The sequence below is a fragment of the Zootoca vivipara genome, chromosome 10 (genome assembly GCF_965207765.1).
Source record: "Zootoca vivipara chromosome 10, rZooViv2.hap1.1, whole genome shotgun sequence".
Lineage (NCBI taxonomy): Eukaryota > Metazoa > Chordata > Lepidosauria > Squamata > Lacertidae > Zootoca > Zootoca vivipara.
This window is the reverse complement of record NC_142593.1, coordinates 60434519-60462416: the sequence shown is the minus strand read 5'-3', so window position 1 is coordinate 60462416 and position 27898 is coordinate 60434519. Positions and strand designations below refer to the sequence as shown.

The following is a 27898-nucleotide window of genomic DNA, read 5'->3' as shown; positions in this document are numbered from 1 at the left end:
TTGTTAAAGCTTCATGCATTTTACAAGTGCAACCCATGGGGTCAGAAGTCAGCACCAACATAATAATAATAATAATAATAATAATAATAATAATAATAATTTATTTATACCCCACCCATCCGGCTGGGTTTTCCCAGCCACTCTGGGCAGCTTCCAACAGAAAAATAAAACACAGTAATCTATTAAACATTAAAAGCCTCCCTAAACAGGGTTGCCTTCAGATGTCTTCTAAAAGTCTGGGAGTTGTTTTCCTCTTTGACATCTGTTGGGAGGGCGTTCCACAGGGCAGGCGCCACCACCGAGAAGGCCCTCTGCCTAGTTCCCTGCAACTTGGCTTCTCGCAACGAGGGAACTGCCAGAAGGCCCTCGGTGCTGGACCTCAGTGTCCGAGCAGAATGATGGAGTTTACTCCCAGGAAACGATGCACAAAGGATTGCAGTCATGCTGGTCCTAATAAGACAGCATTTGCTATGTGCTGCTGCTCATTCTGTGCTTATCCAATAAGGGATCTGCAAAAGTGTCAACTCCCCTTCTTCCGGGAGGTTTGCTCTTCTGCCGTCTGTTGTACGTTTGGGTTCCTTGTTTGCCTTTCTTGGAAGGTGTTCCTACAGTTGAAAAAAGAAATGCTTAACAAGATTGTGAAACCCACCATCAGGTTTATGACGCTACATAAACAGATATTGCCCTGCAAAGTTAATATGGAGATATCAATTTTATAGCCAAGACAAATAAAAAACAGTTTGGCTCCCATTAGCCTCCGGCCATATTTCCGAAGGCCAGACGGCGCAATGAAATCAGAGGAGAATGTTAATGGGCAAATTACAACTCGGCGGAAGGATATTGGATTTGCTGGAGAATTCGGCGGCGGCAGTCAAACCATTTCATTCTTCGCCGTGGGAGGGGAAGGCTGGCAATCGGAGGCATTTCTGAGCTATTACATGGTGTCAATTCTTCATCATACCATGTCCCCTTCATGTGGAAAAAATGAATTGCTTCAAAGGAGATAAATCGATTCAAGGTCAGAATTAAGCACCTGGTTAAAACAAATTCCGTTCCTTGGGAGGAATGGCCCCCCGCAAGAGAAAAGAAGCAGCTTTTCCCATTAGCAGGTCATGGAGAAAGGCAGAGGGGGGGAGTCAACAACTCTGCTTACTTGGCCCTCCTTTGGAAAGACCAGCTGGTGCTCAGCACCCGAAGGATGGGATAGGAAGGCTAGAAGCAATGGTGTGCAGAATGTGTGAATTATTGGTAATGGTACAGTAAAGGCAAAGTAGGGAAATCAACGGTAATATAAATCATAGGGTTGTAGAGTTTGAAGGGACCACGAGGATCATCTAGTCCAACCCTCTGCAACGCAGGAAAACTTCTGTCCAACATGGGGCTCAAATCGCACTATACCTTTAAAGCACATTTTCTGCACCTCCAATAATTCTGGGCACTGTAGTTTGTTCTGGGAATGGTAACTTTGGGAGGGCTGAACAACAGAGCCCAGAATTCATGGAGGGAATAGCTTCAAAGGTATAGTTTGTATTCATCCTGGTTTCCGTACAACTGCGGCACTTTTCAAAGGATGGGCAAATTAGCCGTCATCTGTCCTGGGAGAGGGAGGAAGGAAGGCAAACACAGGACCTGCTCCTGTGGTCTACAAAATAGAAATCAAATGCAATACTACCTACTAAATATTTTTGAAAGCGGTCTGTCTGTCTGTCCAGTGTCTGAGAGCCAGTGTGGTGTAGTGTGGTGTAGTGGTTAAGAGCGGTAGACTCATGATCTGGGGAACCAGGTTTGCGTCTCCGCTCTGGGTGACCTTGGGCTAGTCACACTTCTCTGAAGTCTTTCAACCCCACTCACCTCACAGAGTGTTTGTTGTGAGGGAGGAAGGGAAAGGAGAATGTTAGCCGCTTTGAGACTCCTTAGGGTAGTGATAAAGCGGGATATCAAATCCAAACTACTCTTCTTCTTCTTCTTCTTCTTCTTCTTCTTCTTCTTCTTCTTCTTCTTCTTCTTCTTCTTCTTCTTCTTCTTCTTCTTCCCTTTGTTCTTGAGGTGTTTGGATGCCTCTCACTATATCGTCACCGAGAATGACAGAAGGGTTTCTGAGGTGGGTGCAGCCGTCCTGATCAATGCTTGGACAAGCATTATAAATCAAGATGGCAGACTGGAACAGGACTTTGGTGTTCCTTCACCCATTTTTTCAGCATAGGTTTGGCCACCTCTTCAGATATTGTCTCCAAACTCAGCACCAGAGTTGCTGAGGTGAGGGTGGGGGGTCTATGTCCATGTTTGTCGCCCTCTGAGTGGCCATGATCAACTTTATCTCATCCAGAAACATCATTGCCCTTTCGTCAAGTCTTCAACCACATCAAATATCTGAAGGCTGCCACATGCAGCAAGTTTGTTTTCCACTGCTCCAGGTGGTAGGATTTGAACCCACAAACTCAAATGGCAAGGAAGGAGATTCTGACTAAACATTGGAAGAGCTTTCAGATGCTAAGAGCTGTTCAACACTGGAAGAGACTTGCCTTGGAAGGTGGTGAACTCTCCTTCATTGGAGGTTTTTAAACCAAGGTTGATTGGCCCTCTGTGAGGAATTCCTTCGCTATGATTCCCATATGTCAGGGGGTTGGGATAGATGACCCTGAGGGTCCCTTCCAACTCTACAGATCTATGATTTTATGAAGCAACTCAGATCAGCCTTCCCCAGCTGCGCTCTTTGAGGTTGACAGGAGTTAGAGTCCAAAATATCTGGATGCCCCCAAACTGGGAAAGTCTCTTTTAGACAGAACCAAACCCATTCACAGCAAACTCATCACAACAAAAGCGAGTTTCACTTTAAATTTGGCCAGATTTGCTTGGGAAATTTCATCTCAGCTACTGTATACCTTTTCTGTGCCTTACAGGAAGTCATCTGTCTCGGCGTGGTGCGGAACATCTCTCTCCTGTGCCCCCAACTGCCATCTGTTCCTCAGCCAAAGCTCTTCCGCTATGGAGAATGCCAACCTTATTTGCAACAAGATCTGCAAGTCAAATGAGCCGACTGGGTCAGATGTCAAGGGCCATGGAGGACACCAGGCAGGGGGTGGAGGCAGCGGCCAAGTCACCTTTTCACCTTTCGCCCTGAAAGGCTAAGTGGATTGTGATCATTGCCAATCCCTCTTGCTCAGATGTGAGAGGTAGGTAGCCGTGTCGGTCTGAGTCGAAACAAAATAAAAAAATTCCTTCAGTAGCACCTTAAAGACCAACTAAGTTTTTATTTTGGTATGAGCTTTCGTGTGCATGCACACTTATCTGATGAAGTGTGCATGCACACGAAAGCTCATACCAAAATAAAAACTTAGTTGGTCTTTAAGGTGCTACTGAAGGAATTTTTTTATTCAGATGTGAGAGTTCACCATTGCAACATCCTTCCTGAAATGTGGGCCGAGGAGGGAGATTCTCATAGAAGCATACATCACAAGACAGGACGGTTTCTTCCTTCTAAAATCGGAGCATTCTAGTGGCATGGGTCAGAGTGACTTAGGCCACATTCCCCCAAAGAATTCTGGGAACTGTAGTTCATTAAGAGTGATGAGCGTTGTTAGGAGACCCCTGTTTTCTCCTCTCACAGCTACAATTCCCAGAGATCTCCGGTAACAGAGATTGGTTGTTAACACTCTGGAAATTGTAGCTCCTACACTGAGTTTGCTACATTCCTGTGATGTTTATATTTAAAGTCTCCATGAAAAATTCTCAACTTTTAACTAAACATTTTGGGTGGGTGGGTGGGTGGGTGGGTGATGCAAGCAATTTACCCTAATACAGTTTGTTTCTGTATGTTATTTTTACTAATATGCTCCTTTTATTGCGCACTTTCCCCTGATTTTTCAATTCTGTACACATTCTTTGTTTGGCGAACTGCACTGCAAAGTGCAGAGATATGCAGGTTTTGAAGGATAGCTGAGTTTCGATTCACGTATTATTTCAGGAAGTGCAAATGAGGCGGGTTTGCAACAAAATGCAGACAGAACTCGATTTATCTCCCCATTTCTAGTTCACGGCAGCTTTATCTGACCGGACACCCAGACCAAGTGCCCCACTTTTCCTCATGATGTCCCTATTTTAATTGGAGAAATGTTGGAGGGTATGGAGTTATCCGACCCCTGTGCCGTCTGAAGGCAATCCTGTATAGGGAAGTTTTCTTGCGGCTTTATATACAGTGGTGCCTCGCTAGACGAATTTAATTCGTTCCATGGGTCTTTTCTTATAACGAAAAAATTCGTCTAGCAAATCCCATAGGAATGCATTGAATTTTTTTTGAATTTTTTTCTGCCCATAGGAATGCATTAATTGAATTTCAATGCATTCCTATGGGAAACCGCGATTTGCTAGACGAAAACGAATTTGTCTAGCGAGGCAACCTCCGCTAGAAAAAACCTTTCGTTAAGCGAAAATTTCATTAAGCAGGGCATTCGTTAAGCGAGGCACCACTGTATATTGAAAGTGCCCAGAGTGTCTGGGACAACCCGGTAAGATGTGTGAGGTATAAATAGTAAAATTATCATTGTGGAATGGGACGTCCCTATTTTCAACAGAGAAGTGTTGGAAGGTATGGGCTCCCCTTGGGAGACTGGACACTGCTTACACTTGAGCCTCACCTGTCAACAAGATATTTCTGAGTACCCAAATTTACATGGACCCTCCTTTATTCCCATGGGAAACTCTGCTCCTGCAAGCCAGAGTACATACAGAATTCTGGACAAGTTGACCCTCCCCAACAGAATTAGCCGCTTTGCTAATTAGCTGGCAAATGACATACCTGTTTTGTTGCATAAAGGCCATGGCCGGGGGGGGGGGAGGGGGGAGGGATGCATTTTGAATCTGAATTTTGCAAACCGTTTGCTTTTAAACTTGCAAGCTCTGCTGGAGACGTCTTGCAGAACCTGATCTGATCGGTAAAAAGCAAAACCCTTTACAAAGCATTCCGGCTACCTTTGAAAATAGCTTTTGCTACACCTGAACTGCTACACAGCTCAGAAGAAACTACCAATTTGCAAGCAGGCATTGCAGGGAAAGCCTCATTCAGATTCCGTGAAAGGAGAGGATTTAAATCAGATCCACTGCTTGGCCTCGCAGTGGCATGTCTATGTATCAAGCATCTAATGTGCCATGGAAGACTCTTTTGAGATGTGCATTACCTAGGAGGCGACTTCAATATCATGACAGCCCCCAAATAGTCCTCTCGTCTTCAGGATTATCCAAAGATGTGGGATGCCCTGGAATAATACCTGTGATCCTGGCTGCACACAACAGACTAGAACTACGGGCTCCTTACTTTGAGAGATTCATTGCATTGCCTTGCGATGATGCATATCCTGTCTTTTGCCAAGAAAAGGTCAAGACATTTGGCAATATAAAACAGAAACAAGCAGAAAACATGGGGGGGGGAGGGTTTGCCTCCAACCAAGTCGCCCCCTTCACACAAGGACTTCTGCTTGTGCAGCAGAACTTCTCCTCCCAACAGATTTTTGCAGGAGCACAGCTGTAAAGTAAAGGGGGAAAGAGGTGTCGCACTGCCCAAGCAGAACTCTTTGGACTTGTGCGGCTTCCAAAGAGGATTAGATGAATCTGTTTATTTAGAAAAATATTTGTATACTGCTGTGTCATGGAAAATACATCAAAGCCGTTTAAGCAGTGAAGACACGCATATAATAAAACCACGCAAAAAGTTAAAAACAGACAGCCGTTAACCATTGTGAAAGGAAGTTGCATGGGCTTGCTTAAGCCTAGGGGAATAGAAACGTTTTCAGGAGGCATTTAAGAGTTGGCACAGAAGGCGGCGGCTGAATCTCCAGTGGCAGAGAGTTCTACAAGACTAGGTAAAGGTAAAGGGGCCCCTGACCATCAGGTCCTGTTGTATCCGACTCTGGGGTTGCGGCGCTCATCTCGCTCTATAGGCCGAGGGAGCCGGCGTTTGTCCGCAGACAGCTTCCGGTTTGTGGCCAGCATGACAAAGCTGCTTCTGGTGAACCAGAGCAGCACACGGAAACACCGTTTACCTTCCCGCCGGAGTGGTCCCTATTTATCTACTTGCACTTTGATGTGCTTTCGAACTGCTAGGTGGGCAGGAGCTGGGACCGAGCAACAGGAGCTCACCCCGTTGCAGGGATTTGAACCGCCGACCTTCTGATCAGCGAGCCCTAGACTCTGTGGTTTAACCCACAGCGCCACCTGGGTCCCTATACAGGACTAGGACTGTCTTAAGCATATGTGGCACCAGGAAGCAAAGATCCGCCTGGCACCCCCTCCCCCAGGTTGCCCAGTCCCAGGCGAGCAGGAGAGCGGAGTCAGGCGGCCGCCTCAGTGCCTCACTGACTCGGTCGCCCCCAAACTAACGGCACAGAGCTGCCCATAGCAGAAGAGCCTGCCGCAGCGCTCCAACCGAAGGACGGGCTCTTCCCCGGACTCAACTCTCAGGCCCCGGACTCTTGGCCTGGCGCTCCTGAGAGCCCGGCACCCGGGTTCCCCGCACCCCTAGCGCCTATGGGTAAGACGGCCCTGTATAGGACTGAGCTGATGACACTAAAAACTTGGTTTCCTGTTGTTATCAAATATGCCTTGCTAACTTTGGGGGTGACCAATGAGGCTCCTGTGGATGATCGAGCTGGGATATAAGGGTTCAGGCGATGCCTGAGGTGTCCTCAACCTAAGGTGTTCAGGGCTTTGTGGATTAATGCAAGGGGTGTGAACCTGGCTCCGAAGCAGACGGGCAGCCAGTGCAGCCAAGTCCTTCTTAATGCGGTGCATAGCCACCAACCTAGATGGCTTTAAAAGAGGATCAGACAAATTCATGGAGGAGGGGGGGGCTATTGATGGGCTACCAGCCAGGATGACTATGCTCTGCCTCCAAAGCTGGGAGGCAGCGGTACTCCTGAATGCCAGTTGCAGGAAACATAGCTGCCAAGTACCCCGTTTTCCCCAGGAAACCCCCATTGTTTTCATACCGTTTCCCAGCGGTCCCCTGTATCGGTTCCTCTCCCGTTATTCTCCCTTATTCCGCTCCTGCCGGCGGCCTTTTTTTTTTTTTTTTTTGCTGCTTTGCTCATCTATGGGCACCAAAAATGGCTGGCGCCGGAAGTTGCGTCTACGCCTTACCTTCCAAGTTCCGGACTGCAGAATCCGGGACCGGCAGCCATTTGCCACCGGAAGTTGTGTCGATGTAACTTCCGGTGTTGCTGCCGGCTTCGAAAGTCGCTTGTACGCATGTCAGGAAGTGCGCCAACGCAACTTCCGGTGTCACTCCGCCCATCTATGGGCACCAAAATGGCCGCCGCCAACACCGGAAGTCACGTCTATGCGCTTCCGGACATGCGTAGATGCGACTTTTGAAGCTGGCGGTGGCCATTTTTGGTGCCCATAGAAGGGCAAATCGGAAAGAAAAAAAAATGGCCACTGGCAGGAGAAAATAACGGAGAAAAACGGGAGACGAAGTGATACGAGGGACCACCGGGAAAAGGTAAGTAAAAAGGGGGTTTTCCCGGGGAAAACGGGAGACTTGGCAGCTATGGTCTACGCATGTTCGGAAGTGCGTAGACGTGACTTCTGGCGCCGGCCATTTTTGGTGCCCATAGATGGGCAAAGCGACACCGGAAGTCGTGCCTATGCAACTTCCGGAGTCACACGGCTGCCGATCCCGGATTTTGCAGTCCAGGACTTGGCAGGTATGGCTGGAAACCACGGGAAGGGAGCGAGCTCTTGTGCTCATGTTCAGCTCCCTGATTTCCCATAGACATCTGTTTGGCCACTGTGTGAACAGGATGCTGGACTAGATGGGCCACTGGCCTGATCCAGCACAGGCTCTTCTTATGTTCTCATGTCCACCTGCTATGCCACAAAGAATGAAGCCCCCGCCATCCTGTGTCATAGGTTAAGACCCAGCTGCCTCTCTATTGGTTTCCTCCGGAGAAATTTTCTCATTATCTGACGCTGCAGGTGGGGGACATCGGAACTGACAGGTGTGAACCTGCCCATCAAGAACCTAGCAGTGTGCCTGACGCAAGGGTAATATTGCAGATTCCCGAACTATGTTGCATTCTGGAGGGAAAGCCTTCATTAGGAATGTGACGAGCAAGAAATGTGGGACCTTCAGCGATTAATTCAGCCACAGGTGGTCAAAGCAGAACCAGCAAAGGAGACAAGAGAGATGAGCATTGGGATAGATTCAGAGAGGAGGAAGCAAAGTTTTTGTGGTGCTCTTGCTTCTGTTGTTGTTAAATTTGTACACCGCCATCTGAAGATCATAGGGTGATTTGCAACAGAAAAATACATAGAATCATAGAATCATAGAGTTGGAAGAGACCACAAGGGCCATCCAGTCCAACCCCCTGCCAAGCAGGAAACACCATCAAAGCATTCTTGACATATGCCTGTCAAGCCTCTGCTTAAAGGACCTCCAAGAAGGAGACTCCACCACACTCCTTGGTAGCAAATTTCACTGCCGAACAGCTCTTACTGTCAGGAAGTTCTTCCTAATGTTTAGGTGGAATCTTCTTTCTTGAAGTTTGAATCCATTGCTCCGTATCCGCTTCTCTGGAGCAGCAGAAAACAATCTTTCTCCTTCCTCCATATGACATCCTTTCATATATTTGAACATGGCTATCATATCCCCCCTTAACCTTCTCTTCTCCAGGCTAAACATGCCCAGCTCCCTAATCCGTTCCTCATTAGGCATCGTTTCCTGGCCTCTGACCATTTTCGTTGCCCTCTTCTGGACACGTTCCAGCTTGTCAGTATCCTTCTTGAACTGTGGTGCCCAGAACTGGACACAGTACTCCAGGTGAGGTCTGACCAGAGCAGAATACAGTGGTACTATTACTTCCCTAGATCTAGATGCTATACTCCTATTGATGCAGCCCAGAATTGCATTGGCTTTTGCATTGACAATCTGAGAACACGAAAGACTTAATAAAAGCAAGAACAAATACAAAACCAAACCAATACCCTCCCAACACATATAAAGGGCTGTAGAATATTAATCAGCCAAAGGCCTTGTTGAAGGGAAAGGTTTTTGCCTGCTGAGTAGCGATGTATAATCAAGGTGGCAGGTGAACCTCCCTCCACAAACAGGGAGCCACTGCAGAAAAGGCCCTTTCTTGTGTTGCCACCCTCCAGAGCTCTTGTGTGGAAGGTGCACAGAGAAGGTCCTGAACCAGAGAAGTTTCTGAACCATCTGCAGAGGTAGCCCTACGTATAACATGCTGTGGTGATCTAACCTAGAGGTTACCAGAGCATAGACAACAGAATCCCTGTCCAGATAGGGTGGCACTGTTGGGCCACCAGCCCAAGCTGATGGAAGGTGCTCCGTTCGACCGAGGCCACCTGAGCCTCAAGCAACAGCGCTGGAGCCAGGAGTACCCCCAAGCTGCGTACCTGCTCCTTCAGAAGGAGTGTATCTCCATCACAAGCAGGCAACCTCCCACCCATCTGGTCTAGTGAACCACCCATTAACAGGGTCTCAGCCTTATCTGGATTGAGCTTCAGTTTATATTGGCTTTCATCCAGGCCATTACTGAGGCAAGACACTGGTCCAGCACTTCCACTGCCTCACCTGCAGATGTAAAGGAGAAGTAGAGCTGTGTGTCATCAGCATATTGCTGACAACGTACTCCAAACCTCTGGATAACCCCGTTCAGTTGTTTCATGTAGGTGTTAAACACATAGCTGCCAAGTTATCCCTTTTTTACAGGGATTTTCCCTTATGCTGAATAGGCTTCCTCGCGAGAAAAGCGAAAACTTGGCAGCTATGGTTAAACAGCATGGGGGGCAAAACGGAACCCTGACGAACCCCACATTGAAGGCTCCACAAGGCTGAAGAGCACTCCCCAAGAATCACCCTCTGGTAACAACCATCTAACTCAGACAGTAGCTCCAGAAGGATACCATGGTTGATGGTATCAAGAAGAAGAAGAAGAAGAAGAAGAAGAAGAAGAAGAAGAAGAAGAAGAAGAAGAAGAAGAAGAAGAAGAAGAAGAAGAAGAAGAAGAAGAAGAAGAAGAAGAAGAAGAAGAAGAGGAGGAGGAGGAGGAGGAGGAGGAGGAGGAGGAGGAGGAGGAGGAGGAGGAGGAGGAGTTTGGATTTGATATCCCACTTTATCACTACCCAAAGGAGTCTCGAAGTGGCTAACATTCTCCTTTCCCTTCCTCCCCCACAACAAACACTCTGTGAGGTGAGTGAGGCTGAGAGACTTCAAAGAAGTGTGACTAGTCCAAGGTCACCCAGCAGCTGCATGTGGAAGAGCCGAGACGCGAACCCAGTTCACCAGATTACGAGTCTACCACTCTTAACCACTACACCACACTGGCTCTTAAAAGTCACTGAGAGGTCGAGGAGAATTAACAGAGACTCATTTCCCCTGTCTCTCCTGACAGAGGTCATCATACAGGGCGACCCAAGCAGTTTCTGTGCCAAAACCAATCGGAAACCCCAATTGAAATGGATCTAGAAAATCCGTTTCCTCCAAGAGCGGCTGAATCTGCTCCATGACCACTCACCCATGAACCTTGCCCAAGAAGGGGGGATTGGCAACTGGCCGGTAACTGCTTAGATTTTCAAGTTCAGGGAGAGTTTCTCGAGGAGCGGTTTTACAGTTACCTCTTTCAAGCAGGCAGAGCCACACATTCTCACGAGGAGGCATTGATCACCTCCCTGGCCCAGCTAAAATCCTCCTAGTAGGTTTCTCGTTGGGGGGCATCTGCTTGGCTGCAGTGAGACCAGGATGCAGGACTAGATGGGTCACTGGCCTGATCCTGCAGGGCTCCGAAGAGAGCTAACTTTGTAAAGAATAAGGGGGATTTCCCTGCCCTCGCCACACACAGCACCCCATTGTTTCCCATCCCCCCAAAAAAAGAATTCTAAGAGCCCTCAGCTGTAAATGTTTAGGCATTATGCAGGCTGCAGGAAGGGAGGAGGGAGAGGAGGGCTGAGCATGCCAACAATCAGGGAATTGAGTTCAATATTTAAAGAATCAGGCTTTGAAAAGAGAAATGTGTTCCTGGTCTTTTCTTCTCCTTTGCCAAGAAAATGGGATGTGGGGTTCCGGGGGCTGCGTGGGGGGGGGAGCAGTGGAAAAAATGTGCTGGCTGGGCCTGGATTCCCTTTTATCTCGCCCTCCTTGTGCAGAGCTGGGGGATTCCCCCCCCCGCTGAGCCCGTTGTCAGATCAAACGAAAGTGCAAAGAGAAGAAAAAGATGGTTCGCGGAAAGTCAGGATCCCCGTCGCTCGGGACCCCCGCGGGCTGCAGGTTGCGGGAAACGGCACGCGCTCTGGCGAAGGCTTGAAGGCGCAGATCAGCAAAGGGTTGAGGGCCTGTCCTTCGGTGGCGCTGGAGTGGCATCACCAGGCTACATCATCCAACCACCCCCCTTTCCTAGGAGATTTCATGTTCAGCAAGCATTTGTTGGCCGCTGTGAGAACGGGATGCTGGACTAGATGGGCCATGGGTCCAATCCAGCAGGCTCTTCTTGCATGAAAAAGCAAGGAGTGAGATGGCTGAAGATCGCTTTATCATATATAATGAGAAGAATCCAACCTCTCTGTTCAAACCAGGTCTCTCCATGGTTTTAAGCTTGGTGATAAGTTGCAATTCAGCAACTTCTCTTTCCAGTCTATTTCTGAAATTCTTTTGTAGTAAGACAGCTACTTTGAGATCTTGTATAGAATGTCCTGGGAGAACGAAGTGTTCTCCTACTGGTTTCTCTGTCTTGTAATTCCTGGTGTCAGCTTTATGTCCATTTATCCTTTGGCATAGGGTTTGGCCTGTTTGTCCAATATAGAGAGCTGAAAGGCACTGTTGGCATTTGATGGCATACACAATGTTAGAGGATGAGCAATTAAATAGTCCTGAGATGGTATACTCTGTTCTGGTTTGAACAGAGACGTTGGATTCTTATCTCATTATACTTGATAAAGCGATCTTCAGCCATCTCACCCCTTGCTTTTTCATGCAAGACCATTTTCAGTCACACCGATTCCAAGGCCTCCTGGGGATCTGGAGTGACGCATGAACCAATTCGAGTCTGCATTGCGCCCCTGCCTTCCTAGAAACTGGCTGCCCTGTTTGGCCAATGTCAGCGAACGAAGGGCATTGTTGGCAGGAGATGGCAGAGCACCAAACAGCAACTGGTCAGCTGGGCCCTCGATAAAACGTTTGGTGCTCTTTGGTTCATCCACACCTGTTGAGCCCCACACCCCTCTTCAAACAGACCCCCAATTGCTGCACAATCCTATGGAAAGTTAGCAAGGTTAAACACTTCCGTGCCAATGGAAGCAGGTTCAAAAGGCCATAACGCGATGTTTGCATCATGGAGCATCATGAAGAGAACCAAGGCACCACGTCAAGAGGCGGCAAAGATGGCAATTCCTCTCCCCTGGCACTTTCCCACCATGGCAGAACTTCAGTTGGAGACTGAATTTGGCTTGTGAGTCTAGAGCTCCCACATTGGCTGCCTCCTGGCCCTCTGACCTTGAGAGGGGGTTACTCAAGAGCACAGCCCTGTCCTCAGAGCTTCCCATTCAAGATACTGCAGATCCAGCCACAGCTTGAAGCCACCATCGCGGGGAACATGGACGTCCCCCCCTGCCCCTGCAGCTAGTTAATATTTATTCTCTCTTCCCTCCTGCGCCTCAGATTTTTTTTTTACGATGATGGATCTCTTGGCTGCTGCTTCTTCTTTTCAGACAACGGGAGCGGAGTGGTAATTAAAATCTGCCAAGAGAGAAGTAAATCAAAGGAGTATTTAAGGAAGAAAAGGGATGAGGACACCTGGGGAACCACAATGGTCCAAAACATGCAGAGCTGGTTTCCAGCGGCTTGTAAAAGAAAAGTCACCTGCTTCTCCACAGACAGCAGATCAGGGTGAGGGAAGGTTTCTAAAAACTGCATTTCAATATACCGTTTAGAACTACCTTTAGCATCAACGGTGCAATCGCTAAATTCATTCCATTTGCAGCTGTTGGATAAAATGTGTTGAAGGACCATCCTGTGATTGTTACGGGGGGGGGGGGGACAATTGTGGTGGTCAAGGTGATGGAGAAGGGTTGCTTCCTTCTTTTCTTATCTGCCAACCCTTCCCAATTTTCCCATGGGCTTTTAAGAACAGGAAAGGATAACCCCGTGATTCTAGGATTCAGTCCTCTCTTAAAGCCATCTAGGTTGGGTGCCAGCAGTGCCTCCTGCAGGAGGGAGTTCCATAGTTTAACTAAGCTCTGTGCATGGAGAAGGACTTTCCTTTATCCGTCCCGATTCTTCAAAATGTAGCCTTATCAGCTACTAAGGGTCCTTAAGTTGCGCCCAGGCAAGGACAGAGACAGTCAACAAGACTCCAAGGGTTGAATTCAGAGAAAGAATTCAATTTCTTATTAATAAGAGACTCTAGGTGATCAGCTCACGACAAGAGTAAAGAAACATAAATTGCAAAGCTTCTTATACACTTCTTGGGCTCCTTTCCCCCTCCTCTGTAAATGTGCGCCATAGCTGCCAAGTTCTCCCTTTTTTTTAAGGGAAATTCCATTATGCTGAATAGGCTTCCTCGTGAGAAAAGGGAAAACCTGGCAGCTATGATGTGCGCACGCAAGGGGGTCACAAGTACATATAAGGATCTTCCTGTGTCCGGTCCTGTGCATAAACACATGCTGACTCATGCTACCCCAGTAGCATCTTCCAGCAGCCTTGAGTGGGGGCTTGCCTGTTCTGTGCGTCAGACTGATAGCGTCAGACAAGACAGTCATCCGGCCTTGATAGCTTAGCAGGGCATTCTGTCTGGCTTACCCTTTGGCACACAGAGAGAGGCAAAGAAAAAAAAAGCATTTTAAGCAAGACATCCCAGGGATACAGCCATACAGTCAGAATTCATACAATGCAAGCAATGCAAACTATAGGATCAGATCAGATCAGGTCCAGCTCAATAATACAATTAGCAATACTCTCTCCACACAACCTTCACCTTCACTGGATGTCCATGAGTTCTACTGTTATGGGAGAGAGAGAAAAACTTTTCTCAACCCTCTTTCTCCATGCCATGCATAAATGTGATGTTCCAAAGTCTGTGGCATCTCATATTCAGTGGCAATCTGGGCAATGCCAGAATCCGGCATCCCACCCACCTGAACCCACATCTCACCTTCCATGGAACTTCATAGTTGTGGCACCTGTTGCAGTGCGGCTGAACCAGTCATGCTCCCCCACATCCACTGGTCTACAGTATTATCATTTTTTCCTCCACCTGAATCAGATGACTTGTTTAGTTCAAAAGCTGCTTTGCATCTGCATGTGTGCACTATCGTGTTCCTTGCACACACCTGAGCGTTGGTGGAAGATGGTGGCCAAAAGGTTTGAGCACTGAATCAGGAAGCCCCGAGTTTGAATCTCATGGGAACTCAGCCAGCAAGCTTAAGCAAGACGCTCTCTCAGCTTCAGAGAGTCATCTGCAATAATACTATTGACCTACCTACAGGGCTGTTGTATGTTTTGTGAAATTCGTACACTGCTCTGAATTCCTCCCCCCCAATATAGATAGATAGATGATAGATAGATAGATAGATAGATAGATAGATAGATAGATAGATAGATAGATAGATAGATAGCACTTTGGTAAATATTTGTAAATAAAAATAATAAAAAACATATACAATTGATGCCTTTGAATAGCTTTCATGACCTAAAGGGCTGACTCCCGGACCCCACATCTGATGGGATGGGTGTGTTTTGAGTGTCTCCTTCTTCTCTTTCCTTCTATGTGGATTTGCATTCTTATTTTAATATAAAATCCGAGGCAGAAATTTACATTTGTTAATTAAATAACCTGGCAATTGTCACAGGCGCACACATCGTTTGAATGCCGTGACACTACCTGAGCGAGCAAAAGAGGTGGCGCTTCGAAAAAGTGCACTCATTAAATAATTTTTATTTTAAAAAATAAGAAAAAGAAAAAGGGAGAGAATTACCTTGCCGAATTAATCAGCCCATGCTGTAATGCTCATCGGTGGATTTTATTTCCTGTAATAAGTCCATTAATACGGATGTCTGCAGGAGGGGGCTTTCAGCAGCGAATGCCATTAGCCTAATGGGGAAGCTCTAATAGACTTTTATTGCAATTTTTACTCCGACATCACAGCCTTCTTTAAAACAGCTGTCTCAACAGGCGTCATTATTCTGATTAACATTTAGACAGCCCAAATTACAGCAACGCCCCAGGTGTCTCGTGAGCTTCAACTTCATCACTTGCTTTCCATACTTGAGCTGCTCCCCTGGGGGGTTTTCTTTGGGTGGCGATAGGTCATCACAAGAGGAGGGTGGGGAGGATCTCTCCCAAGGAAAATTTGCAGCCAGTTTTGGAAGGGCGACAATAATTGTGTGGACTAGGGGCCAAGGCGTTCTGCGTCAGAAGGAGCCTGTTAACGGACAGGTGGCTTTTCCAACTCAGGTCAATACATTGTCCAGATACGGGCTGCAAGGTGGAAATGCAATGAGAAGCCTGGTATATCCTGTGGGTTAAACCACAGAGTCTAGGGCTTGCTGATCAGAAGGTTGGGGGGTTCGAATCCCTGCAATGGGGTGAGCTCCCGTTGCTCGGTCCCAGCTCCTTCCCACCTACCGGTAGCAGTTCGAAAGCACATCAAAGTGCAAGTAGATAAATAGGGACCGCTCCGGCGGGAAGGTAAACAGCATTTCCGTGCGCTGCTCTGGTTCACCAGAAGCAGCTTTGTCATGCTGGCCACATGATCCGGAAGCTGTCTGCGGACAAACGCTGGCTCCCTCGGCCTATAGAGCGAGATGAGTGCCGCAACCCCAGAGTCGGACACGACTGGACCTGATGGTCAGGGGCCCCTTTACCTTTATAGCTCAGGAATCAAAGCCATATTTTGAACCCTTTTACAGTATTTCATTGAATAATAGAATAGTAGAGTTGGAAGGGACCCCAAAGGCCATCCAATCCAACCCCCTGCAATGCAGGAATCTCAACTAGAGCATCCAAGACAGGTGGCCACCCAACCTCTGCTTAAAACCCCCCAATAAAGGAAAGCCCATCACCTTCGGTATTTGAAGAAGTGTGCAGGCACACAATAGCTCATACCTATGACAAACTTAGTTGGCCTCTAAGGTGCTACTGGAAGGGGGGGGTATTTTTTGTTTCATCACCTTCTGAGGGAGTCTATTCCACCGTCAAGAAGCTCTTGCCATCAGAATCTCATTTCTTGTCATTTGAATCTGTTTGTTCAGGTCCTTTCCATATTTGAAGAATGTTACTTACTATATTTCATACCTGTCTTCAAAAGCATCAAGAACCCCACATATTAGGGGTGCATATAGGGGTGGAGGGGACCCAGGTGGTGCTGTGGTTAAACCACTGAGCCTAGGGCTTGCTGATCAGAAGGTCGCCGGTTCAAATCCCTGTGGCGGGGTGAGCTCCTGTTGCTTGTTCCCAGCTCCTGCCAACCTAGCAGTTCGAAAGCACGTCAAAGTGCAAGTAGATAAATAGGGACCGCTAAAGTGGGAAGGTAAACGGCGTTTCCGTGTGCTGCTCTGGTTTGCCAGAAGTGGCTTTGTCATGCTGGCCACATGACCTGGAAGCTGTACGCCGGCTCCCTCGGCCAATAATGCAAGATGAGCGCGCAACCCCAGAGTCGGTCACGACTGGACCTAATGGTCAGGGGTCCCTTTACCTTTACCTTATATGGGTGGAGACCCTGTGGCCCTCCAGAAACGGTGGGACTCCAGTACCCAGCATCCCTGGGCTGCATGGTAGAGAGATGATGGGAGTTGTAGTCTAGCAACATTTAGAAGGCCACAGGCTCCCCACCTCTGGTGCAGAGGAAATGAGAGCAATGGGGCAACATTGGACTTGAATCTGAGGCACGGCCAAAGAAGACGTAGCATTTACTTTTGGAATTCTCCACTGCCTTCTGTGTTTCTCTCTCCATCCTCCTAGCTCTGTCTCCTGCCTTCTTGAAAGAGTCGGCCCTTCTTCCTCCCAACCAAGACCCTGTCAGGCAGCTCCCTCCCTCTTCGAATCCTTCCTCTAAACCCAGAACACTTTTGGCACGACTCATCAGTCTTCATCCCCAATTGAAACAAAGCTCAAGGACATGGAGCTGCATCTAGTCAAACTCAATTCTTGTTACCCGAAGAATAAAAAATAACTGGAGAAGGGGGCCTGCTAGGTCTCTCAGCTAGCATCTTATATCTCCCGCAGCCTCCAAGCAGAGGCCAATGGAAATTCCCAAAACAGGACAATTGCCCCCTCCATAAAGTCCTGGACCCATGTTGTTCAGGGCCTTGCGAACTAATGCAAGGATCATGAACCTCTTCCTGTAACTTATGAGCAGATAATGCAAACTTTTGAGCACTGAAGTTAAGTGCCGGCCGTGATCTGTCCCCATCAACAATCTAGTCTCAGCAATTTGCACCCATTTGGAGCTTCCGGACCTGGGTAGCCCCACATACAGGAATATTGCAGTAATCAAGTTTTGAGATTAACAATGCATGACTCACCTAAGTAAGATAGACTGCCAAGAAAACAATCATTCCCCTCCTGGATAAAGCTGAAGGTAAATCTAATCCAGTATTCTGTGTCCTACAGGGGTCATAAGTAGCATCCATTGGTGTTGTTTGTCATCAGCACCTGGAAATTACAGATACACTGCCTCAGAACATGGAAGTTCCATTGAGAATTCTGACCAATCAAATCCCCCCCGACCATTTAAATTCTGGCAAACCAGCAAATGGCACTGCATCTTGCAGCAATGGTTTTTCTGTAAGTGAATTAACCAATGCTCCACAAGGCTGACTTTGTTTCCAGGCTTTGCTTGCAAAAGGAAGTGAAGGCGCCAATGACAGCTGCCCCCACAGTACCCCCAAAGTAGGAAGGTGTGGGGTGGAAGCAGCTTTTGAGGCAGGGGGAAATAATTTGGGGCAGGGAAATGAGAGCTGGCAAAAGGGTTGATCATGACATCTTCCCCTCCAAAATGCTTTGCTAAACCTGCAGGGGCTGCAGTGGTAAGCATTTATGCAGAGCGAAGGGGGCTCTAATGCTCCCAAGACTCAGGGCCAGTGCGACTATTGGGCAGAAGGAGACAACCTTGTTTTGAGTCTGGGATCCGTTCTGCTTTCCGCACGTGCGTGAGCGGTTTTGCGCTTCTGCACATGCATGAGCAGCAAACCTGGAAGTAAGCCGTTCTGGTATTTCCAGGTCTGCCGTGGACCTTCCACGAAATGTGACACTAAATGGGGTGGACTCACAACGAGGTACTACTGTGTTGGCCATTTCCCTCTGTTGGAGGGGAGAAGCAAAGGGCAGAGCTGGGCAGGGTCGCTCACCCCCTAAACCAACTTGCAGACCTCAGGTGTGCTGGGGGAGGATGCTTGCCTATCATAGAGTTGGAAGGGACCCCAAGTGCCATCTAGTCCAACCCCCTGCGATGCAGGAATCTCAGCTAAAGCATCCATGACCGATGGCCCCCTAACCTCTGCTTAAAAACCTCCAATGAAGGAGAATCCACAACCTCCTGAGGGAAGACCATTCCAGAACTGGAATTTGGGTAAGTTCTCAGTCTTGTTCATAGAGGAGAGGGCTATCAATGGATACGAGCCAGGATGGCTCTACTCTGCCCTCCACATTTGGGAGGCAGCACTGACTACCAGTTGCTGGAAGCCACAGACAGAGGGAGAGCTCTCCTGCTCGAGGCCTGCTTGCGGGTCTCCCAAAGGCATCAGTTTGGCCACTGCGAGAAGAGGATGCTGGACTAGATGGGCCATTGGCCTGATCCAGCTGGCTCTTCTAATCTCCTTACGGAAGCGGGGAGCCCGTCTCGCCCTTTGCCTCGGGCAGCAAAATGTCTTGGGCCAGCTTTGCCAAGACTCATCCTGATCCCAAATGGGCTCCTGCTTTGATGGATTTGATCTCCTGCGGATTAACAATAGCAGTCATAACATGACAACACTCAGACACCTTGATACATCCATTTGTCTGGTGTCTGATTTCCTTATCGCTCCTCTCAGCCTCCGCTCCAGCCCTCCCTTACATCCTCCTGACAATGCTTTGAGTGGCCTTCATTGTCTCTTTCCACCAGGACTTCTCATTCCGCCTTGATTGATGTTCTCTCCCCCTCTCTCCCCATCGTCTCGCTTATCAGCTGGGTCTCCACCAGGCTCCCGCTTCCCTCTGCTGTTCATAAATATGGATTATTTTACTCCCTAATGTCTACATTTTCACCAAAAATCCCCTCATCCCATTAGTCCTGAGTCCTCAGGATCATTATCTCCCAAGTGACGTCAGTTATGAGTTTGCCTGTGATCTGTGGCTGCAGATTCAACTCCTTTCTTCTGCTTCCCAGGTCCATACAAATCATCACGTTGATTCTGGGAAGTCTATTATGTGTGTGGTGCCATAGGTTTTGTTTTCTGCCCCCCTTTACCTGCCATGTTTACTTGCTTGTATGACACCATCTTTCTCCCCTCCAGTTTCAGTCTCAGAACGATCCAGGGTGCGGTTATATTATTATTATTATTACTATTACTATTATTATTATTATTATTATTATTATTATTATTATTATTATTATACCATCTGGGTGGCTTCCCAAACATATAAAAACCTAATAAAACACCAAACCTGCCTATACAGATGCCTTCTAAAAGTTGTATACAGTCGTATGTTGGTTGCCAAACGCCTTGGAACTTGTACAATTCGGCTCATGAACAATCGAAAATCGGGAGTGCGTGTTCTGGTTTTTGAATGATTTTTGGAAGCTGAACGTCTGGCGTGGCTTCCGCAGCTTGGTTTTCGAATGATTCCAGGAGTCAAATAAACTCCCAGAATGCATTCTGTTTGAGAGCCAAGGTACGAGTGCAGTTATTTATCTTCTTCCACAGGGAGGGGACCACCAACAAGAAGGCCCTCTGCCTCACTTCTCGCAGGGAGGGAACTGCCAGAAAGCCCTCAACGCTGGACCTCATTGTCTGGGCTGAATGATGGGGGTGGAGCTGCTCCTTCAGATATACTGGGCCAAGGCCATTTAGGGCTTGACAGGTCAGCACCAACACATAGAATCATAGAATCATAGAGTTGGAAGAGACCACAAGGGCCATAAATTCCAACCCTCTGCCAAGCAGGAAACACCATCAAAGCATTCCTGACAGATGCCTGTCAAGCCCCTGCTTAAAGACCTCCAAAGAAGGAGACTCTACCACACTCCTTGGTAGCAAATTTCACTGCCGAACAGCTCTTACTGTCAGGAAGTTCTTCCTAATGTTTAGGTGGAATCTTCTTTCTTGTAGTTTGAATCCATTGCTCCGTGTCAGCTTCTCTGGAGCAGCAGAAAATAACCTTTCTCCCTCCTCTATATGACATCCTTTTATATATTTGAACGTGGCTATCATATCACCCCTTAATCTTCTCTTCTCCAGGTTAAACATACCCAGCTCCCTAAGCCGTTCCTCATAAGGCATCATTTCCAAGCCTTTGACCATTTTGGTTTCCCTCCTCTGGACACGTTCCAGCTTGTCAGTATCCTTCTTGAACTGTGGTGCCCAGAACTGGACACAGTACTCCAGGTGAGGTCTGACCAGAGCAGAATACAGTGGTACTATTACTTCCTTTGATCTAGATGCTATACTCCTATTGATGCAGCACTTTGAATTGTGCTCGGAAACGTACTGGGAGCCAATGAAGATCTTTCAGAACCGGTGTTATGTGGTCTCAGCGGCCACTCCCAGTCACCAGTCTAGCTGCCATGTTCTGGATTAGTTGCAGTGTCCAGGTCACCTTCAAAGGTAGTCCCACGTAGAGGAACCTATTTTCACAATCTGGGGTTACTATTCTTAATCATCCCAATGGACATCCGTGCATATGGTGCTTTGCAGAGTTACATGAGCAAAATAGATGGTTTCTGCCTGCAAAGAGTTTACAATCTAAATCTTGACAGAGGGAGACAGGAAGGGGACGGAGAGGTGCAGGGTAGCAAGGGATGAACACGTACAAGTGTAATTAGGCTTAATTAGGCTTTGTGGCTTGCACACAAGTTAACATTAATTGCTTAATGAATCTGTTAGTTAATAGGCAAGTGATTAACCAATTTTAAATTCTTGAAGCTGTGGGCAGCCACAAGTAAAAGGAGGCGGATTGCTCCTCCTTGCATCATATCCCAGCAGATACTTACAGGTGTTGCTGCAGCCAAGGAAAGGGCTGGCTTTGCATCCTGAGCGAAACAGGAAGGATAGAATCATAGAACTGGAGAGTTAGAAAAGATCCCAAGGGTTATTATTATTATTATTATTATTATTATTATTATTATTATTAGAGTTAATATACCGCCCTATACCCAGAGATTTCAGGGCGGTTCACAGAAAAGATCACAACATATATAATCAGAATAAAGACAACAACCCACTAACACCCCCCCCAAAAAAAGAGCCACATTTTAAAAGGGAACAGGATGTCATCTAGACCAGAGGGTCCCCAAACTAAGGCCCGGGGGCCAGATGTGGCCCAATCACCTTCTAAATCCGGCCCGCCAACGGTCCAGGAACCAGCATGTTTTTACATGAGTAGAATGCATCTTTTTATTTAAAATGCATCTCTGGGTTATTTGTGGGGCATAGGAATTTGTTCATACTTTTTTCAAAATATAGTCTGGCCCCCCAACAAGGTCTGAGGGACAGTGGACCGGCCCCCTGCTGAAAAAGTTTGCTGACCCCTGGACAATGCAGGAATCACAGCTGCCCAGTCAACCGCTGTTTGGAAACAGCCAAGGAAGGAGTGTCTAACACAGGCATCCCCAAACTGCGGCCCTCCAGATATTTTGGCCTACAACTCCCATGATCCCTAGCTAACAGGACCAGTGGACAGGGATGATGGGAATTGTAGTCCAAAACATCTGGAGGACCAAAGTTTGGGGATGCCTGGTCTAACACCTGCTGAATGAGTCCATTCTGCTTTCAAACAGCTCCTGCCATCAGAAAGTTCTTCCTAGTGTTTAGTTGTAATCTCCTTTCTTGCAGTTTGAATCCATTGGTTTGGGTTCTCCACTTGGGAACAGGAGAAAATAAGCTTGCTCCAGCCTCTCTGTGACAGCCCTTCAGATCTTTGAAGGGGGGCTGTCATATCTTCTTCCAGAGAGTGTGAGAGGCAGGCAATTGTGTGGGTATTTGGCCAAGACAGTAGATATGGGATGCTTGCTTTATCCATTTGTTTATTTCATTAAGTTGAGGTTCTGCTTCATTGGGGAAAGAAGCAACAACACCCCCAACAACCTCAAAGCAGTTCAGAACAATGCCAGGGTTGGTGAAGTGGATTCTTATCTCCTCCTCCACCTAGGACTAAGTTGGACAGGTGAGCAGGGCTGCCTACCTGTCAATCAGATTACATCACCATAGTGCCAGGCGACCCATTTTTAAAATAGTGCCTTGCAAGCCCAAATGATCAGTTGATTGTCAGGGCTTCTGTGCACACAGCCAAGCTGTCACAACAAAGACCAATGGAACAAGGCAGTTTCGTGTTTTCGTGATTTTGTTTCTGCACAAGCCGCAGAGTCTGAGGCAGCTGAAAAGTCCAAAGAAAAATCTGAATGAAGCTGAACGCTGGAAGATTCAGGGCAGATGAAATAACAGGACTTATTCTCACAGCACGTAGTTAAACTGTGGACCTCCCACCCACAGGAGGCAGGGATGGCCGCCAACCTAGACTAGAGAAAAGACTAGAGAAATTCGTGGAGGAGAGAGCTATTGGCGGTTACTATCCAGGATGTCTCTGTTCTGCTACCACAGTTGGAGGCAGCAATGCTTCTGAATCCCAGTTGCTGGAAACCACAGGAGAGAGTGTTTTTGTGCTCGGATCCTGCTTGCTGGTTTCTCAATGGGGCATCTGCTCAACCACTATGAGAACAGGATACTGGACTAGATGGGCCACTGACCTGATCCAGTAGTAGGCACTTCTAATGTTCTTAAGGCCTGGACCATTCCCCCAAATACCTGCCCCAATGTTCTTTGAAAGGATGGAGTCCCACAGCAGCAATTAACTGAGCGATTACTGCTGTTTGGTTCTTGTAGTCAGGGCTGTTTTCCTGATCCAGTTCTAAACCTGCCTTAATCCCCTTTCCTCCCATAATATGCAGACACCTAGAAGAAGTCGCCACCGGGTCAATCCATCTACCTGTAGGTGGTTCACACCTTGGTGCACCCATGGACTCATCCTACGGCGAGGCACAAGAAGAGCTCTCCGGTCCAAAAACAGCTTCCCAACAAGAGCCGCCTCAGCCATTTCTTTCTCTGCCCAAAGAGGGCTCCTCCTGCCTGAGCCAATCTGAATTCATTTGGAGATTGCTATTTTGACAAGACTTTAATAAAAAACCAGCAATATGACAGGACTTTCATTCTCTTCTGGCTCATCATTCCTTCCAGCAAGGCAATCAGGTCTGTTTGGCAGCCTCCAGTCTCTCTTGCTTTGGCCCTCCTCAACGGAGGACTTTGGGCTTTCAGATTTCAGCAGTGCCTGGCATGATGCCAAAATTCAGCCTCTCACCTTCCGTTCTAAGTCATTATTATGGCGCCCTCTCAGAGAGGGAACCCAGTGCAGGAGAACCGGTCACCCTTCCCTAAATCCGCCTCTGCCTTTTTCTCTCCCAGAAACTCAGAGGCTGGCAAGAATGAAACAAATCCAAAAGATTCACGCTTTCTGCACAGATCATGGCTAGGGGGCTGAATTCCTTCCTTGGCAAGCTTCCACAGGCCACCTGCCATTGGTGGGCGGGGCCAGAGGCAAAAGTGGGCAGGTTCAACTCCAAAGTGGGTTTCATTCATATGCAGAAATTCCTCTATGGTGTCTTATTATCCCATATTTTGAATTTGTCTTTAGCTATTATACTGTTTGTATTTTAAGTTGTATTAACAATGACACAAATGATTCCAAAAAAATAATAATAGTAAGATGAAATTAGAAATTTGGCAGAGCAATAGATGTCCATGTGACCAAAGGTGCAGTGGGCTAAACACACCTTTCTGGGATGTCCCTAGAGGCAAGCGAGAGGTCTGTTGTGTCATTAAGTCGCAAGAAATGCCCTTCTGGGTAAAGGCCGTGGCTCATCAAGCCCAGGATCCTCTTCTCAGAGTGGTCAAGCAGATGCTCATTATGGGAAACCCGCAAGCAGGATTCAAGCACAAAAGTCTTTCCCTCCCCCCCCCCCGGGTTTCCTGAAACTGGGAATCAGGAGCATCCCTGAAAGGTTGTTTTCTGCTGCTCCAGAGAAGCGAACACGGAGCAATGGATTCAAGCTACAAAAAAGAAGATTCCACCTAAACATTAGGAAGAACTTCCTGACAGTAAGAGCTGTTCGGCAGTGGAATTTGCTGCCAAGGAGTGTGGTGGAGTCTCCTTTGTTGGAGGTCTTTAAGCGGAGGCTTGACAGGCATCTGTCAGGAATGCTTTGATGGTGTTTCCTGCTCGGCAGGGGGTTGGACTGGATGGCCCTTGTGGTCTCTTCCAACTCTAGGATTCTATGATTCCCAATGCCCAGGACCCTTCACAGCATCCTCCTCTTCCCACCCTTGATTCCCAGCAACTGCCATTCACAGGCATCCTCCCTAGAGCTCTAATCCCTGCAGACCACACTTGTTGCTTATAGTTGCCTCCTGGATCCTATCTTCACCCTGCCCATACAGCTTAAAAACCCACTTCGCACCAATGCACACATAATTTAAATGAGCTGCTGGTGAAGAACAAATTGAGGAACCAGTGGTGTGGTTGGGCATGCTTAGGCTGCAGAAGAGAAGAAGGCGGAGAGGTGTTATGGTAGGGCTGCCATGTGGAAGAGGGAGCAAGCTTGTTTTCTGCTGCTCCAGACGGTAGGAATCGAACCAAAGGGTTAAAATGGCAAGGAAGGAGATTTCAACTAAACACCAGGAAGAACTTTCTGAGGGTACAAACCGTTTGACAGTGGGAGGGAGGTGGTAGACTCTCCTTCGCTGGAGTTTTTTTAATGTAAAAAAAACAGAGGTTGGATGGACACCTGTCAGGGATTCTTTACCCACAATTCCTGCATTGCAAGGGGTTGGACTAGGTTACTCCGAAAGGTCCTTTCCAACTCTACAATTCTACAAAGGAGGTTTGGCAGCCCATAAGTCCTATGCAAACAAGGGACCCAGGTGCCGCTGTGGGTTAAACCACAGAGCCTAGGGCTTGATGATCAGAACGTCGGCGGTTCGAATCCCTGCAACGGGGTGAGCTCCTGTTGTTCGGTCCCAGCTCCTGCCCACCTAGCAGTTCGAAAGCACATCAAAGTGCAAGTAGATAAATAGGGACCGCTCTGGCGGGAAGATAAACGGTGTTTCCATGCGCTGCTCTGGTTCGCCAGAAGTGGCTTAGTCATGCTGGCCACATGACCCGGAAGCTGTCTGCGGACAAACGCTGGCTCCCTTGGCCTATAGAGCGAGATGAGCGTCGCCACCCCAGAGTCGGACACGACTGGACCTGATGGTCAGGGGCCCCTTTACCTTTACCTAAGTCCTATGCAAAGTGGTTTCTCTCCTTCCAAAACTTCCCTTCATCTCATCCCAGCACATCTTCCACACAGTGGCGGAAGAAGCCTCTCCGACACCCAGGGTGGGGCGTACCACCCGGCGGCACACATGCGGTGCCTGTACGGGCTGCGCATGAGTGGCAGCCCGTACAGACACCGCACACATGGCAGCCCGTACCCTCAGCCGCTCTACGGCTGGGAGGGAGGCAGCGAGCCATACTCTCACCCCCGGGTGGCACCCAGGGCGGACCGCCCCCTGCCCCCCCCCTTCGTACGCCCCTGCTTCCAAATATGATCCTGGGAGGCCTGTGTCCTTTGAAGGCATTTGCTTTAAAACCACAAAGTTCCCATTTGGTGAAACCTTCCCTTTCTCCTCCGTTCCAGCTGCCCGCTGGACAAAGGCTATTTTGGAAGCAAGCAATTTTGTACTTTGGTCTCTCTCTCTCTCTCTCTCTCTCTCTCTCTCTCTCTCTCTCTCTCTCTCTCTCTCTCTGTGTGTGTGTGTGTGTGTGTGTGTGTGTGTTTATGTGCAAAAAGCTTCCTTGTTGGCAAAGCGCCAGGGAGAAATGACGGCTGGCACCAGGACTTGCGAGGTTTTCTCTGCAAACTCAGGAGGGGGGGCTGGAGGGGGGCACTAATGCATCAACAATAAAAACGGAAAGCACTGCCTGGCCCCCAGCCCTGGTTTCGATTGTCAGTGAGTGAAGGGATAACAGCCATCCCAGGATCCCAGGGAAAACAGAGGACACCACCGGGCTCCTAATCAGCCGCATCCCCATTAGCTTGGATTCAATTAGCGGCTGCCTGTAATGAGATTTGCTCAAGGAGACGATAGGGGGAGGAGAGGCTGCGCTGTCTCCCTTCCACTTTGCACAAACGGGCGATTCTGGGCCCCTGAGGATCCCAGGATAAGCAAGGGAGTAAGCATGTCCTCGGAGTGGGCAGGGGCGTTGCTTTGTCCAGAATCTATCAGGATTGTGCAGGAGAGGCTTGGGAGATCGCACCTTGCACAGGTCCAGTCTAGGGATGTTCGGAATCACAGAATCATAGAATGGTAGCATTGGAAGGGATCCTGGGGCCATCTAGTCCAGCCCCCTACATTGCAGCAATCTCAGCTGAAGAAGCCCTGATTGGTGGCCATTCACCAATGACACGGAGCAATGGATTCAAACTACAAGAAAGAAGATTCCACCTAAACATTAGAAAGAACTTCCTGACAGTAAGAGATGTTCGGCAGTGGAATTTGCTACCAAGGAGTGGGGTGGAGTCTCCTTCTTTGGAGGTCTTTAAGCAGAGGCTTGACAGGCATATGTCAAGAATGCTTTGATGGTGTTTCCTGCTCGGCAGGGGGTTGGACTGGATGACCCTTGTGGTCTCTTCCAACTCTATGATTCTATGAAATATATAAAAGGATGTCATAAAGAGGAGGGAGAAAGGTTGTTTTCTGCTGCTCCAGAGAAGCGGACACGGAGCAATGGATTCAAACTACAAGAAAGAAGATTCCACCTAAACATTAGGAAGAACTTCCTGACAGTAAGAGCTGTTTGGCAGTGGAATTTGCTGCCAAGAAGTGTGGTGGAGTCTCCTTCTTTGGAGGTCTTTAAGCAGAGGCTTGACAGGCATATGTCAAGAATGCTTTGATGGTGTTTCCTGCTTGGCAGGGGGGTTGGACTGGATGGCCCTTGTGGTCTCTTCCAACTCTACGATTCTATGATTCTACGATTCTCTAACCTCTGCTTAAAAACCTCCGAAGAAGGAGAGTCCACCACATTCTAAGGAAGTCCATTCCACTGTTGAACAGCCCTTACCATCAGGAGCTGTCCGTGCCATTCATCATTTCATGGCACCTCTTGCTCACCTTTTCTCAGAGGAGAGCTCCAAACTCTGTGACTGATATCCATCGTGCAAACTCCCAGGGCTGGGGCTTCTGGAGAGGGTGAGATTCTGTTGCCAAGGCCCAATCCTAGGTGTTTGATGGCCCAGGAAGTCACACAGGCTAGATCAGGGATCGGGAAACTACGGCCCGGGGGCTGGATGCGGCCCACCAGGCTCGTAAATCCGGCCCGCGAACTCTGAGGACCCTGCCGCCCGCTCAGTCAGTCCCCGTGCTAAACCGGAGCGGCACGGAGGCCTCGCCGTGCAGGGACTGACTTCCGCAGTGCTGCCGCGGCTTCGGATTGGCTGCAGGAAGCTCCTGCAGTCAAGCCGAAGCCACAAACGCCTCTGGGCGACACCCCTTCCTTCCCTCTGAGGTGGCTGTGTATGGCCAAGAGCTGAGCGGGAGAAAGCGGTGGCGGTGGGGAGGCTGGCTCTGCGCCCCTCGGACCCCTGGCCGAGGCAGACGACGATGACACAG

The 27898-nt window shown here is 48.3% G+C and overlaps 1 long non-coding RNA gene across 1 annotated transcript; it reads right to left on the bottom strand.

Moving 5' to 3' along the window:
* Positions 1–245: 245 nt before the first annotated feature.
* On the bottom strand, positions 246–27641 carry LOC148684491 (uncharacterized). Its single transcript, XR_015945965.1, has 4 exons — positions 27401–27641; positions 17525–17654; positions 2883–3017; positions 246–605 (listed from the first exon to the last, which is right to left on the bottom strand). It is a non-coding gene; the product is annotated as an uncharacterized LOC148684491 (long non-coding RNA).
* Positions 27642–27898: the final 257 nt, after the last annotated feature.